Here is a 17,847-nt window from a genome sequence, read left to right as displayed (position 1 = left end):
TGCAAGAGTTGTGAGCTCGAGGTTTAGGAACAAAACAAGCTATATATTAAGGTCCTTATTAAAAAGTCAGGACGTGCATTCCACGGGAAAGGAAGGAGAGTGGATAATTTTTTGAAAATCCTGAAAATCAAGGGAAAAAAGAGTGGCGGTTAACCAGGAAAGGCAGCCTTGGTTTTCGTGCATTTGTCAAGGCCAATGTTTTTTACCTGAAATCTTGGTGTACAAGAAACGTCTCTTAAAATTTTAAAACCCAGAAAACAGGAATCTTGTTCAAACATCAAAACTGGATATGAACCAGTGATGTAAATTCTATGTGGGGAGTCTAAAAAAAAAAAAAAAGCACAAGAGCCTATCGGATAGAAATCTCCTATCGTATTATGCTAAGAATCTAAACTAGTATATACACATACACAGCAAGAACAGCATGAACAAAAACTGACAAAGTGAAAAACGAAGATTGCATACTTACACAACAATGGCGATTGCAGAGAGATCGTTGACTGAAGCAGAGGTTGCAAATAAGAACTCACGGACTCGAAGAAACCAGGGTTTCTTTGTTTCTTTGGCCGAGAAAACATGCACGGGATAGAAGCTTTATAGGAAGGTCTCTGGTTTTGTTTTTTCTTCTTTTCTTGCTTCTGGTGAACGAAGATATAAAAAAGAAGATGAAGAGTGGGGTCTCGTATATATAGATGAAAAAAGGGGGATTCATCCGGGGCGTTGAACGAAATCCTTGCCTGATCCAACGGATGGGGATCTATGACAAGATGGTGCCAAAAAGGTGGCAGACGGATGATCGTGGGCATGTTTCCAAGGTACTCAAGTACCAAAAATGAGCAATACCTGGCTGACGCGTGTCCATTTTCAAAAAGCGTATGACGGTATGGTTCCCGAGGAAAGTAGTTCAAAAGTTTCCTTCTCTTAGGATTCGAACAAATACTTTTGAGGGGGCAAGATGTTGTACCCAGTTTTCGAGCCATGTTAAATGTGACCTCGAAAGTTGGATTCACAAACAAGTGGACTCGTAAGGTTTAGGGTATGCTCCAGGACTAAATATCGAGCCTGCAAGACATAGACGACCTCGAATATGGTGACCTTGAAGTGTTCATGATCTCGAAAGGTAGCTCCGGAGACGCATCCATCTTCGAGGATGACCTCGGATCAGGGGTCCCGAGCTCGACGCACAGACGATCTCGAAAGCCATGTGACCTCGGGAGATGTCTCTAGCTCGAAAGCTGATGAGAAACCTGGAAAGCTAAAGCCTTGGAGATATATGATAAAGACCTTGAATATCTATAAGTGTTGTCCCTACGAGATGTAATCCCCATTTATTGCTGTAAATCCCCTAGAATCGTGGGATATTATTTGGTCAGTTATACGTCCCCTGGTCTTCAGGGGACGTTTCCTTTTATATCTGATTATAGGCATTTAAAGCCATTTATTTCATTTACACAAAAAGAGTAACTACCCAAAGTATGTGGGATAGTACTCCGCAGCCTTCTCTATAAATAGAGAGGTCATGCGCCATTGTCATGGACCGAAATTCTGGACCTTGAGAGAAAACTCTGAAGAATTCATTCTTGAAAAATTTTCAGAGATAATCTTAAGTTTAATAACAGAGACTCGTGGACTAGGCAGATTTAACTGCTGAACCACGTAAAAATCGTGTGTTTATTTTGTGATATTTTAATTGGCCATTATCAGTTATTGTTTACGTGCTCTCCTTTCACTGATTGACGAAAAACGGCGTCAACATAAATAATTAAGCAAGTTAAAATAGGATATTTTTGAGATATTTTACAATATAATTATTTAAAAATAATAAACCATATATTTTATAACTTCAATAAAATTTAATTAAACTTAAACTTAATATTATTTTTAACATATAATATATAATATTTTGTTGTCACTGCCAAATTAAAAAAATAGAACAAACATAGACTTAAACAAAAATAAATTAATTAATTAAAATAGAATATTTTAAAGAAATTTTGTGATAATTTAAAATTTTAAATCATATTTATTTAAAAATAATAAAAACATACATATAATTTTTTTATCTTATAAATTTGTGTGATAGTTTATTTTTTATCAAGTGATTGAAGCTCTTTTTCTTCATCAAATTGTGAGATACATTAGAAATTAAAAATAGGTGATGCATGTATACTACTGTCTACATTATGACTTTTCTATTCTTATTTTATTTCTATTCTTAATTTCTTTTTAAATATTACTGTACTTTATATATATATATATATGTCATGTAGTCATGTAAATATATATATCTATGTCAACGTTGTATTTAGATGTCATATATGTAGAGATTATTGATATAAATATTTATATGTACTCTAGAACTATAATTCATTCTATCATATATATATAAAATAGTGAACCAATTTTTATTAAAATTATAGACAATGTTTATAATTTTAAAACTAAGCAAACGTACATTAAACGTTGCTTCTACCTAGTATATATATATATATTATTTTTTTACTCATCAACCAAATATGTCATATCATGGAATACATCTACTTTTTAATATTTAAAACACAATTAACAAAATTTTCATATGTATAGGGAAATTTTATTGTAGGGGCTTCAAAGAGCCCCACTGGTGGTGGTGGGGCTCTTGTGTATTCCCAACCCGTAAACAATTTTCAGTGGATTTTTTTTATGACCGCATATTTTGTAGTTATTTAGAGCTTCTTGCAAATTTTCAGAAAAATTTGAAAAATTTATAGTGTCAAAAACTAAGTTCAAAACAGGTTGTTGTACGCGTGACTAATTTTTTTTATGCGTGTAGAGAACAACATGCTTGAACCTAGTTTTCGGCACTGTAAATTATTTAGAATTTTCTAAAAATTTGCAGGATGCTCTAAATAACTACAAAATACATGGTCATAAAAAAATCGCGCCGAAAACTATTTATGGATCAGAAATACACAAGAGCCCCTACAATAGAATTTCCCTATATATATATATATAGGAAAATTCTTTGGTAGGGGCATGACTTTTGTCCCCACCGATTGGGGTGTTTCTATTTTTAGCACATGAAGAAATTATAATCTAATTTTTTTTATATAATGGTGTACACTGTACACTGTCCACTGTCGTTATAGTAGGCATCTCACAAATTTTAAGAAAATTTCGAATAATTTACGATGTCGAAAAATATTTCAAAATAATTTGTTTCACACGTGTATAAACACAGATTTCAAAACAACTTGTTTTCATGTTTTTCGTACATGCATAGATTACAATCAAATTTTTTTATATGATGGTGTACAATGTACCTATTTATAATCTCCTACAAATTTTTAGGAAATTCTAAATAATTTACAGTGCCGAAAATAAGAATCATGTTGTTTTGAAGTTTATTTTATACGTGCGTGAAATAAGTTATTTTGAAACTTATTTTTGGTATCGTAAATTATTTTGAATTTTTAAAAAAATTGTGAAAGTTCTTAAATAACTATAATATACACCGTCATATAAAAAGAATTAAATTATAATTTTTCCACGTGCCAAAAACAAAAACGCCCCTACCAATAGAGACAAAATGCATGTCCCACTATATTCTTACCCTATATAGGCAAATTCTGCTATGGGCATACCCATAGGGTCAAATTCTACACCCTTGATCTTAAATAAAACCATTGATGGTATGCAAGAAAAATGTGAGTACTGTGAATCTTTACCTTTAATTTTTTCATACTTCATTTAAACTGTTAAAAAAAATGAAATGCTTTAAAGTTTTCAGAGAGTACTCCAACCAGTCTAACCCCAATCGTAATTGGGACGTGATTCGTTTTATTTTTTCACCATTGATCAAAATTTGATGAATGACATTCTTCCCCTTTGCACCTTTATTTCTCCACAAGCTGTTTGACACAAATTAACTAGGAAGGTAGAGCGCAAAAAGTAAAGTTATTGTCATTTTCTCTGATGAACAAAAAATATATAAATATGTATGTAGAGAATAAAATAAAATGTTTGCCCAGATAGCTCTTAAAGAATCTCTTCTTTATTTATACAATTTTATTGCTAATAACTCAAAGTTCAAGCGTTTAATATATTGTCCCTTCCTTTTAATTGATTCATACTCATCCTTTACCTTCAATTTACACTCAAGACTTATTGTCTCTCTCCCTCAACTAAGAATTCAAGCAAAAACATAACACCTATGTAATACGGAGCTTCGACGATTGGTCTTGGTGGTGGGTAGTCTCCACTGGAAATGGGAAGACAGTCAGCAAATGGCTAAAGGACCGGAGGGGAAGAAGAAAGAGGAAATCAGAGCCCAAACACCAGCGACATGCTGCCATTCCATTACTGAAGTCGCCGCCCACAATTGTTGTAGCCAGTGCCGCCACATTTGAGTCCGAGAGAGATGGCGCCTCTGCCACTAACTTATTCGTTGCATAATGCGTTGAGGCAGCTGAAGCCATGGGTGCCGACTGCAAACACGTTGCCTCCGGACCTTGGGAAGATGATTATTGATGAGAGTCCTCTAGGAAGAATTAAAAAATTACATTGCCTGCAACAAAGTCCGCATAAAGAATATACAACTCACCCAATTTTAACCTTTAGATTTCTAACCAAGGGTATAGAATTTGACCCAATGGGTGGGGGCAAAACATATCGCCCCACAGTAGAAGTGCCAATATATATAGGGCACTTTTATAATGTTGCACGTTTTTTGCACTGAATCGTACATTTCTACCTACGTGGATCCCAAGTTTTTATACATGATATTTATTATAATTATGACATTTATTATTATTAAAGGGAACCTCTTATAAATTTTTAAAAAAATCTAAATAATTTAGAGTGCTGAAAATAAGATCTAAACTAATATTTCTGCTCATGACAATACTCAAAGATTTGAATTTTGTTTTGGCATCCTAAATTATTTAGGTTTTTCTAAAAATTTGTAAAAGGTTTAATGCGACTACAATAAACACCCTCATATAAAAAAATCCGAGATTATAACTTATACACATTTATAAAAATATACGATTCATCATGGTAGTGGATAAAAAACGTGCTCTATTGTAGTTGTGCCTTGTATATAAATTTAAAATTTTATTTTTGAAAAAAAAATAAATAAATAAAGAAGAGGATTAAGGTATAACAAATTAAAAATATTAAGTACTTTGAAAAAGTATTGAAAATGTAAAAGTAAAAATTAAAAATATTAGTGAAATAATAAAAGTTAGGGAAATTTGTGGTTAAAGTCACTAAGTGGTTTATAAGATTGCACTTAAGTTACTATGTGGTTTTTTTTTTCTATAAAAATCAATAAGTAGTTTAAAAAATTGCATTTAAGTCACTAAGTAATTTTTTTGGCAGCAAAAGTCAATAAGTAATTTAATATGTTGCACTTAAATCACTAAATTTCACCGCAAATTTCCCTAAAAGTTAGAAATTAAATAATATTTTCATGTTAGAAATTTTAAATTATATATTTTTTTAAATCTGATTTCAAATAATTTTTCAAAGTTAGAAATATATTATTTAGATATTTATTAGTTAACTAAAATTGAAACAAAATTGGTGTAAAATATGATTATTGCTACAAAAAAATTACTTAGTGATTTGAGTGCAACATTTCAAACAATTTATTAACTTTTGTTGTTAAAAAAACTATTTAGTGAAGTGCAAACTTTCATGTTACTTATTGACTTTTGAAAAAAAACTAGTGATTTATGTGCAATCTTTTACACTACTTAATGAATTTTACTAAAAATTTCTCCAAAAGTTATAAACGTAAAGAAAAATAGTGTAAGAATTTAAAAAAAATTATAGTTTGGATTTAAAAATAATATTTTAATTAAAAAAATTATAAATTAGATTTAAAAATAATATTTTAATTTAAACTTTTATTATTTTTTTGTATTAAGATGATAATATTGAATTCATATTTCTTTTAAATATGATCTTATGATTTTAAATTATAAAAAAGTTTTAATTTAAATTTTATTATATATTTTTTTATTAATTTAACTATATTTTATAATTTTAATAAGAATATAAATTTTTTTAAATATATTAAAAATAAAAAAGTTGTGATTAATTTGCCGATACACCAAATATATATAATTATATTAATGCTACGGATGTTTGCATCAAAATTAGAAGGTGGTAGATAAATTTACAATAATAATAATGATACTAATAAGGAGCAACTTGCTATCACACAATTATGGAACTAACCGTTCAAATAAACCTAATTATTTTGAATGAATAATTATTCCATGCTCATGAAGACTCTTATAAGTATCTCTACTTTATTCTTCAAGATACATTATGAAAACCTTACTTTATTATCAAAATACATTATTTTGTATCAAAGTTTTACATTACATCATACATTAATTTTTCTATATTTTTTTGCACCATTTAAATATTAGAATAAATAATATTTTTGCTCTCTGAAGTATGACCACTATATGATTGTGCCCCTCGAATGATTCGCGATGTTAAAAATTCTCCCCGAATTATATACGTTATTGAAATATGAAACTTCTGTTAAAGTTTGTCCTATGTGGCTAAAAGATTGATGGTATGACATTTTGTATGTTGATGTGGCAGTATCATATGGTATGTGTAGAATAATTAACAATTTTGTCCCTCGAACATTAGCCACTACCAAATTGTGTTCTTTTTATTGAAATTAATTTAATTTTTTTAAGAAAATCAAAATTTTAAAAATAATAATAATTAAATTCTTAAAAATTAAAAAAAAAAACTATTTTATAATATTAAGAAAATAAATAATACTAAAAGTTTCAAATTAATTAAATAAATTTTCAAATATTCAAAATCTATTTAATAACAAATAACTTTTTTTTTTTTTACTTTTTCTTTTCTTTTACAATATAAAATAAATATATCTTGAAATAAAAATTAAAAAATAAATTCTAATACATAATTTTTCCCCTTAGTCCTCCTCTTTTAAAACTAAAAGTTTTTTTATTTGTCTAAGCCCTTCGTCGTCCTCTTTAATTAATTTTTTTTACTTTGTTTTAGTATTTGTTTTAAATTTTCATTCTAAAATAGATATATTTTATATTGTAAAATAAAAGAAAAAAGTAAATGTTGCAAAAATAAATACTATGATTGCAAGTAGACAAATCGAACAAATAGTAAAGTGGTCAAAAGACTGATATCGTCTCACAAGGATTAAAACCAATTAAATAAATTAAGTACAGTGAGTACTAAATCCTAATTTTATGCAATCAATTTCAAAAGATAATGAAAAACTTAAAATAAAATATGAATTTTAGAGGACAAATAATTAAACTAAAAACTCAAGATAAAAACAATTGTTAAGGTTATAACTTCACTTTCTAATAATTCTAATCATAATCATTAATGTGTCTAACTCAATCTAATACTCTCAAGAACCTAGAACATTTTTTTATCTATATATCCTCTCTCGAGTGTCGCATAAAGAATGTGTAAGTGACAACTAGCCTATATCTCTATACGATCATTTATCCTTACCTTCATTAAGTTCAATTCTAGAAACAATTCTAAATATTCTACCTCTCTATTTCACAATTTAGAACTATTTCAGCCACCTAGATCTGTGCTTATTTCTCAATCTTACACAATCTAAGTTGTTCTACCCGCTGCTGGATTGTTTAAATGTTCCCCTCTCGAGTAATAATTCTCACAATCTAAATATAGCCTCAATTATAATAATATAATGCAACACAATATATAAATCACAATTATAGCATCAGTGAATCAAAGTAGAACACAAGAGCAATATTGGACTAAATTTGTAACGACCTGAAAATATATACACTAGTTTTGCGGAGTTAAACCATTTAAAAAGGTATAAAAAATGCGGATAAAAAAAACTTTTACAGTAATGCGTGCACACACGAAAAACATTACACAAAAGCTTTAAAAGTATTATGGCAAACCCAACTGTAACGCTTTGGATAGCCAAGACCGTTACACTGTGTGTTTTAAATAGTGTTAGACTCTCTAAACGAGTCTCTTGGCCATAAATGTGTAACTAAACGTGACAAACGGTTTATGGTTAAATTTTTTTGGTCAAAAGGAATAACCATTTAATTAAAATGTTTACGTTCATACATGGGATCCCAAGTTAACGTTTAAAAGGCTAATTACAATTCAAATATTATAACCAGCCGACCTAAGCAGCAAAATAGGTTTGATCCTAGTTCCTCTGAGAAACTCCGACCATGGTAGTCGAGCAGCTGCATATGTACACATCGCCACCGAAGCTTTCCAACTCATGGCTGGTCTAGCTTCCCTTTGCCCTTACCTACACTACATAACTGATCGATAAAATAACGCACGCAAGTATACGTGGTCGTGACAAGTAATAATTTTCGTAAGAACGAGATCATCTCACATAGAATACTAATCAATTACCAATATTTACTCTTAGTTTCTATTTGACTATTGAAATTCAGATTAATTAATAAACTAATAATAAAAACTAAAGTAAACAAAACAATAATAATGAGTAATTCAAGAATAATGACCTAGGCTATTAATTTCATCAACTAATTCACTTGTCAATTTAACTATATTAGCACAATTCAATCATCCAATCTTAATAGTGGGTTATCAAAAACAATCTTAATTCTTTATCAAGATAAAAAGACATCAACCTATATGCAAATCTTCTACATATCTGTGACAGATTTTAACACATAGCATACATTAAACATCATAACCCTAAAAACTACACAAATCATATAGATACTATCGTCCTATATGCAATCTATGTCTTAATGGCTACAAAATAATTAACTCTCCCCTCTCGGATCTTGAGTTAAAATCATTAATTATACAATCAATAACCAATAAATTATAATCATTAAACACAAACCAGTAGAGATTAAGAATAGAAGAAGAAGAATAAAATTGCACTTAATAGAAAATCAAGAAGATCCAAAGTGACTACATTAAACCCTAGAGAAAAATATTTAGTTCATGGCAAACAAAGCTAACACCATAAAAATAAATGTTATCATCTTTAATATCCAAAACTTGAAAAAGAAATTAAAGAAGAAAAGTGCAGAAAATAAGCTTACCCGTTAAGAACGCTCTGAAAATTTGTAATTAAAAACCCTAATTATCCTTAATTCCAAACCTAATCTCTAATTTTTTAAACCTAAATATTTTTTCTCTTCAGGGAGGCACGTCACGACATTGACATTTCCATGCTGTGGCCCGTGTCTTCAAAATGCCCAGGAGGTTTGCGCCTTCTGCTTCAAGTGCCGAATCCCTTATGAGTCCATGCCGCAGCCCGTGTAAATGCTCAGTTTTTCTTTGCTCTCTGCCACTCGTCATGCCGCGACATTAATTCACGCTAGATTTTGCATAGTTTCTGACTTTGCTAGAGCCGCGACTCTAATTCTATTTTTCTCAAAACTTATTTTGAATCCTTCCTTCATCAACTTCATCAAAAACTTCTTCTAGCTTCTCCTTCATGCCAATTTGACTCAAACAACCACAAAAAAGCTCAATTTTTTTTTTCACTATTTCTTCTTCTTTCCGCGTTTAACTTATGATTCATAGCGTTGACCTACAACAAAGACAAACAAAAGTGTAATCTTTCACAAAACAAACAAAAAGACTCAAGATTACCACAAAAACACATCCTAAAACGACACTAAAATGGAGTTATCAAACTCTCCCAAACTTACTATTTGTTCGCCCTCGAACAAAGGACACAAACTCACATGACAAAACTCCGAACCTAAACAACCAACAAAACTGAATCAAGCCGACAACAATAATTCACGCCTCAAGCTATGATGACTAAGACACTTATATAATCTTCAGGAAAATCAACTTATAATCCATAATTTCAGTCAAAATATTCTTCCAATTTACTTAAGTCCAAACAAAAATAAAAGCTCTCAAAATCATGATTAATAAATAAAATGCATTCGAATCAATTCATGCTCACCAATTTTTTTTCATTACAATAAATTAATATCATTATCCCATAAGCTTGCTATACTTACTAATCTCCACTAATGTAGAAAAGACATGCTCAAAAATCAATAGGACTTTCACAGCTTATAATTGAAGGGCTTAGGTAAATGTAGATGAAAAAGTCATTTAGGCTCAAATATACCATAAGCACTCAACCAAACAATTCAACCTTTATCCACTAACAAACCCAAAAACTAATCCCAAATTTCCCAATATTTCTTATTTTGAGAGAGAATTCATAAACTGATTTTTTTTTATTTCATTTTTTTTTCTAATGATACTACACTCCCCCAAACATATTGATTTGTATTTTCAACTGGAGTGTAGTTCATATTCAATATATTTTTTTTCTTTCTCTCTCAATTTTTATTCTATTGACACAAATTTCCAAATATAAACCCTATTACAAATCATCCCCCAATCACTTTTCATATGCTTATGATATATCAAAGGGAAGGAAAAATAACAAAGTTTCAAATAAACTCAAAATAAGTGTAAAAAAAGGCTATTTAGGATTTTTACCCCCAGAACTATTACTACTACCGTATCGTGCCCCCTAATTTTTTCAGGCCATTAAAAATTCCCCCCGAAATATTCACAGTAATGTAAAGAAGGACTTCCGTTAACTTTCAACACATGTGGCTAACAAAAGGCTGACATGGCTCTTTACATGTGTGTTAGGCCTCAAAATCCCAACACAACGACGAATTTATCCAAGTAGTCTTTAAAGACCCTATTCATTAAGTCCATAAACGCGGCTGGCGCATTAGTAAGACCAAAAGACATAACCAAGAACTCGTAATGTCCATAACGAGTCCTAAAGGCTATCTTAGGAATATCTTCTCCTTTTACCTTGAGCTGATGATACCCGGACCGTAAATCGATCTTAGAAAATACAGTCGCGCCTCGGAGTTGATCAAACAAATCATCAATCTGAGGTAGTGGGTATTTGTTCTTAATTGTTACTTTATTCAGCTCACGATAGTCTATGCTCATCCGCATACTCCCGTCCTTCTTCTTCACGAATAGTACCGGAGCTCTCCATGGTGAATGGCTTGGCTTAATAAAACCCAAGTCTAGGAGTTCTTGTAGCTGCGTCTTTAACTCCTTGAGTTCCGTAGGTGCCATCCGGTATGGTGCCTTAGAGATAGGCTCGGTGTCTGGTACTAATTCTATCGTGAAGTCTATTTCTCTAGTTGGCGGCAATCCTGGAAAGCCATCGGTAAAAACTTCTGGAAACTCTTGTATAACTCGAACATCTCCAACTTTAAGTGATGTCTCCTTCTCCATATTCGTGATGCTGGCTAAGAACGCTTGGCATCCTTTCTCCATCATTCTCTGAGCTTTGAGAGATGACACTAACGGGGTGCGCAATCCTGAAGCTTGTCCCATGAAGCATCGTCTCTGGCCGTCAGGAGTCTCGAACATCACCTTCTTGCGTCTGCAGTCGATCGTTGCGCCATGCCGTGCTAGCCAATCCATGCCTAATATTACGTCGAAGTCTTTGATCACTAGCTCTATCAGGTCTCCTTCTAGTTCTATGTCCTCAATCTTGATCGGTACGCCTTGTACTATTCGTGATGATAGAACTACTTTGCCCGAAGGCAACTCGGTTACAAACCTAGTTCTAAATCTTTCACTAGGTTTGTCTAGTTTTTCTATCATTCCTAACGAGATATACGAGTGAGTGGCTCCCGAATCAAATAATACATGACATAAATTATTGAGGATAGAAACCTGACCTGTGACCACCTTGTTGCTAGCATCGGCCTCTCCTTGGGTTGAAGCAAAAACCCTAGCAGGAACCATCTTTTCATCCTTCTTCCCTTCTGGCTTTTGCTGAGGACAGTCTCTTTTACGATGCCCTTCTTGACCACAGTTGAAACACTCCTTGGTGTTGCCGCGGCATTCTCCAGGATGCTTCTTCTGACACATAGAACATGGCGGGTATTCCACGTAGCCCGGCCTATTTCCTCCATTATTCGTACATGCCCTCTTATTGTTGTCAGATTGCTTGTTGTCAGGATGCCTTCTCTTCTGACCGTTACCGTTGTTGCTGGACTGATTGTTGCCGCTATTGCTAGACTGATTGTTGTTCCGACTGGCCTAAGGTTGGCTCTGCTGTCTGGGTTCCAGCTTACTGGCTTCTTCTTTGCTTACATTGGCCTGCAACCTTTCTACTTCGATTGCCGTCTCAAGAACGTCGGCATATGTAGTGTTTCCCGGGTTTGCTAGTTTAACCCCCATCTCGATCTTCGGGCGAAGTCCTCTGACAAACTTGTTCACCCTCAGATAATCGGTTGGAACCATCTCTGTCGCGAACTTTGCTAAGCGGTCGAACTGACGAGCATATTCCGCCACTGTTAAAGTACCCTGCTTCAAGTTGGTGAACTCCTCAACCCTCGTAGCGAGTACAGTCGAATTGTAGTACTTTTTGTGGAACAACTCCACAAATCGGGTCCACGTCATGGTGGCAGCATCATGGGATTGTTGGACCAAGTCCCACCATATCCTGGCATCTTTCTTGAGCAAAGATGAGACGCAGGATATGCAGTCTGCATTACTGAGGTTCATGTGGGCCAGAATCGGCTCCACATTCCTTAGCGACTCTTCTGCCTCAAAGGGGTCTGTAGTCCCTTTGAAGTTCGGAGCGTGCTGCTTGCGGAACCTCTCATACACTGGCTCCATGTGCTGTACTGGATATGGAGCGTAGTTCGTCATAGGCCATCCCCCATACGGACCAACTTGTTGGGGTGCTGGGGCCATTTGCTGTGGCTGCGGCTGTGGCGGAGGCTGAGATTGAGCCTGTTGGCGTTGTTGCTGCAGAAGTTCCTCGACTTGCTGTCGCAGTCTGGCAATCTCCGCAGTGTTGTCAGCTGGCGGTGCCGGCGCGTTGCGGCGAGCAGTAGCACGCACTCTCCTTCGGCGAACTGGAGGGACTTCATTGGTCGCTGGAACATCGTTGGTGGCGTTTCCGTTGGTGCGTGCAGATCTTCGGAGCGACATCGTAGCAGAGTTCTAACAGTTGAAAGAAACATGTTAGGACTTTACCTAATAGGCTCTAAGGCAAAAACTTATTCTAAAACAAACATATCTCGGACCTATTTATTATGACTTCTTATGAAAATTATATAAGTCTTTATTTATATTTAAAGTGGGTTTCTATACTTAGAAAAACAAGTCATCTTTATTTTCTAAGTGTGTTTCTAATCATCCTATATGACTTAATTCTCAGGCTCGAAACTTATCTTTGTTCCAAAGTTAACCATATTGAGGGAGGGCTGGGATCAGTAAAATCGTTCCCACTACTATGGCCCCCTAACTCTCAATAAGGAAACTTGGTTCATTGATTTGTATCCACCCTCACCGAACTTAGTCATTATTCATTTGATTTATTATTTATTATGATTGCGAAAATAGAATCAAACTCATACATGAAAATAAAATAGCATGTTATTCATTTGGAAAAACAATTTTCACTTATTACAATCATAAAAACAAAATAAATAAAACAAACAATAAAAGCTATTAATCTAAAAAATCGGGATCTTCTACATCCGATCCGTCATCTAACATATCATCATCTATCTCCTCATAATCATCATTATCATGAGCATCAAAATGCCCTCTAGGAAGGTTTGTGAGAATTCTATGTTTTTGTTCATTTGTGAACTGAAGCTCGAATTTTGCGGTGAACCTAACTAAGAGGAAATAATATCTCATTGCTAATGGTAGTTCATTCTCATCATTCATGTCTTCCCATATTTCTTCTAAGGTTGCTATTACAGTATGAAAATCTTATAATAGCCTTATTACTAGTACATATTGTTCCGTTGATCTTAACATTATTTGCTTAGCCTCTTGAAGGCCACCTATCTCTTGGTGAAACAAGAGCAATCTTCGAGTGATCCTTTCTAGTGCTCCTACGGTGTTTCTTGGCTCCCTTATTCTTTTTAACGCCTTAATGGCTCGGATATCTTGGTAGGTTAAAGCTCCGTTCATACTTAACTGAAAACATAAACACTAAGGTTGTTAGCTATACACATAGGCAAAATAACCATAACTTAAACACTTACTTGGCGGTCAGATTCGGAGCTTTGAGCGTGTGTATCGAGGAGAACTTCATGCGAAGGAACCGTTTCTCTGATACCAACTGTAATGATCCACTAATCTAGACTTTTGGACCATTAACGAAACTATACATACAAAACCTTAATAGAACTTACATTTGCGAAAATACCATAATTTTATTAAGTAACTTGTAAAAATAAGAGTTACTTACAAAATATCAAGAAGGATATGGGTACCCATTGTCTTTAAATCAAAACATAACTTAAAGTAAAAAAAAGAGTTACATAGAAAATGCGAAAAAATACATGTAAAACCATAAACAGTAAAACAAGACTACATCCTCGAGAAATCGAACTCTCGACTCCTTGACTCCATTCATCATCGATACACATTCTCTAAGCGTCCATGAATCTTACCGCCTCTAAAGCTATTTTCCTGCACATAAAACAAAAAGGAATGAGCCTAATGCCCAGCAAGGAAAATCTAACACATAGTCATAAACATAAAATTTCATAATAAACATAAAGACATATCATAACACTTATTACATACACTTATTATAAATGCCATTATTACTTGGGGTCCCATAGACTAAACAAGTCATATGCCCAAGAGATTAATGGGGTCCTACTAGCTAAGTAGGTCATATGCCCATAATCTATTTGGGGTCTTGTTAGCCTTATGGGTCATATGCCCAAGCCTACAAACATACATATTCATAACATATTTATAACATATTTTAGAACATAACACATAAGATAACATAAGCATAAAACATATAGATTCTATCCTATTTTCCTTACCAAAGTTACCGGGATAAGAGGACAGCGTTAGGACTTTTTGGAACACTCCTAAAACCATATATAACAGGGTGAGTCTAATGAAGAAAAGAGATGAAATGAAATGAATGGAAAGACTAAACCATTGAAAGTCACACTTACCAAAACTTATGTGCTCAAGAACTTAGATTCCCTAACCAAAATAAGAATGAGGTTAGAAGACTGAGTAAAAGACTAAGAGAAGGGAAACGTAACATAAAACAAATGAACTAGAGTTTTGGTTTACCTCAAAGACTTGTAAGACCAATCTACACCACAACCGAAATACTATAGAACCTTACTTCCCAAAGTGTTTGATAAGCTTATGATGTTTAAGCTTATGATTTCCCCAAAACCCAGGTGTTTATACTCTCACACTCACTTAGCACTTGCAGCCTCTGAACTTAGAGCAAAAGGTGAATAATGGCTGGGTACTAGGTCCTATCTATAGAGTTTAGGAATGAAAGGAATCCTAATTTTACTTGAATAAAAATAATAGCTTTTTAGGTGAAAATAATTTGAATAATCATTCAGCAGAGGCTGAAGATCCGTTCAAAAGATGCTGGACTTATGAAGAAGTTGAATGGCTGAAAGGACAAAGAATTCAAAAACATTTAAATTATGCTGAAGGAGGCGATATATCGCCCCCTGTAGGCGATATATCGCCTGGGCCAGTATGCCCGAGGCGACCGTGCATCGTTTCGTGTTTTCCGTATCTACGTGCTGCGATATATCGCCCCCTATAGCTGCGATATATCGGCACACGCTGATTAATTACACATTTTTAGCTAAGTTTGAATGGAGTAAATAGCCTTGACTAAGCCCCCAACGTATTCAAAGCTGCTGACTGACCCTATAACATTCAAACTTTACTCCTTATTAAATTAAATCCTCAAAATACTTAATTCTTAATCACCCATTCATAACATGTGCTTAAAATCCTATTGGTTGATATCTAAACCTTATAGTATAATAAATATTATTCTTAATATCAACTATATAATCAAACCTTAGGTTAAAATTAATATTCTTAAACTATAGGTTAAACTTAGAAAGTCTATAAGTACTACTATGAGTGTCCAAATAATTCCCGGTCTGAACCAATAATCCACAGTTACAAAGATAATACTAAACATACTATAATACTACTAAATAATTAGCTAAGTAAAGTTCTTGGACTCTACACCTAGGCCCATTCTACTTCCTCAAAGCCACCCAAGGGAAAAGTTGTCATTTTTTACATATCCCGTTAATCATAATTAACGTCCTCCAATTCCCATTATTCTCAATATCCTCAAATAATCATTAAATCATATCCCATTACCCGCTTATTCTCGAAAATGTACTAAACATCAAATTACCCCTAGGCTCACCCCGAGCCCGGTAATTAACCCCGTTATGACAAAGCCGCTAATTTGCTCCCTAGGATCGTCTCATGCCGAATATCTCAAATATATCCACATAATAATGTGGTCTCACTCATATATTACATACATGCACATAAATATACAAATATGCCCTCATCGGGCCAAAATTACGAAAATGCCATTCTAATAAGAAATGGGCCCACATGCATGCAAATATTATCATATAATAATATAACTCACATAATCATGCATATAATCATATAATCACATATTAAATCAATTATGGCCCTCCTGGCCCCTTAATCCAGCCACTAATCCACATTAGGGAATTTGGGACATTACAAGAGACTTCCAACTTGTTCTCTTATTTTTTTACCACTTCAACTCTACAACAAGTTGGAATCTCCGTTGCTGCAAAAACATTAAATGTTAGCTCCTCTTTTTGCACTCGCAGCTTCAACTCACCATTTTGTACATCGATTAAAGCCCTACCAGTGGCCAAGAATGGCCTTCCAAGTATTATTGGAATATTGTCATCTTCCTACATATCAAGAATGATAATGTCCGCAAGAAAGATGAATTTGTCCACTTTCACCAATACATTCTCAAACACTCCACGAAAATGTTTAATTGAGCGATCTGCCATTTTAAAAGACACGGTAGTGGGCCGAGCTTCTCCCAAATTCAACTTCTGAAAGATTGATAGAGGCATTAGATTCACATTGGCCCCTAAATCACATAAAGCCTTTGTCACCACTGAACCCCTATAGAGCATGAGATATTGAAACTACCAGGATCTTTAAGCTTGGGAGGTAGTTTCTTTTGAATTATCGCACTGCACTCCTCAAATGCCACTGTATCATAGTCCCCCAGTTTCCTTTTCTTTGATAAAATTTCTTTCATAAACTTCACATAACTTGGCATTTGTTCAAGTGCTTCGGCAAAAGGAATGTTGATGTGGAGCTTCCGAAAGACATCTAAAAACTTATAAAATTGTTTGTCTAGTACCTTCTTTTGAAGCCTATGAGGAAATGGGATCTTAATGTGATGCTCTATACTTATTCCTGGCTCCTTTTTATCTAGGTTTTCATTAACCTCTTCTTCTCATCGACCACTTTTGGTAACTGAATAGGCTTCTTACTTGGCTCTTCCAACTTCTTACCATTTCTCAAAGATATTGCATTGCATTGCATTGTTCTTTTGGGTTTACCTCAGTGGAGCTTGGTAAATTCCCTCAAGCCCGGTTTGTCATCAAAGTAGCCAACTGCCCCATTTGAGTCTCCAAACTCCTGATAAATGTCCTGGTTTCTGTCATGAACTGGTTCAGTACATTGGACTGTGCATCGGGTTGTTTCATATGTGTTGGTTGATGTGGTTATGGCTGTGAAGGTGGGTATTGTTGTTGACTTTGAGGGAAAGGTTGTTGTGCAGCTTGATTATTTGTCCAAGAGAAGTTAGGATGATTCCTCCACCCTTGGTTATATGACATCGAAAAAGGGTTGTTGGTTGGTCTTTGAAATTTTCCTATAGCTTGGACTTGTTCTATAGGTATATTATTCATATCCATGGCAGGACACTGATTTAATGGA

The sequence above is a fragment of the Humulus lupulus genome, chromosome 8 (assembly GCF_963169125.1).
Source record: "Humulus lupulus chromosome 8, drHumLupu1.1, whole genome shotgun sequence".
NCBI lineage: Eukaryota > Viridiplantae > Streptophyta > Magnoliopsida > Rosales > Cannabaceae > Humulus > Humulus lupulus.
This window is presented reverse-complemented; position numbering follows the sequence as displayed.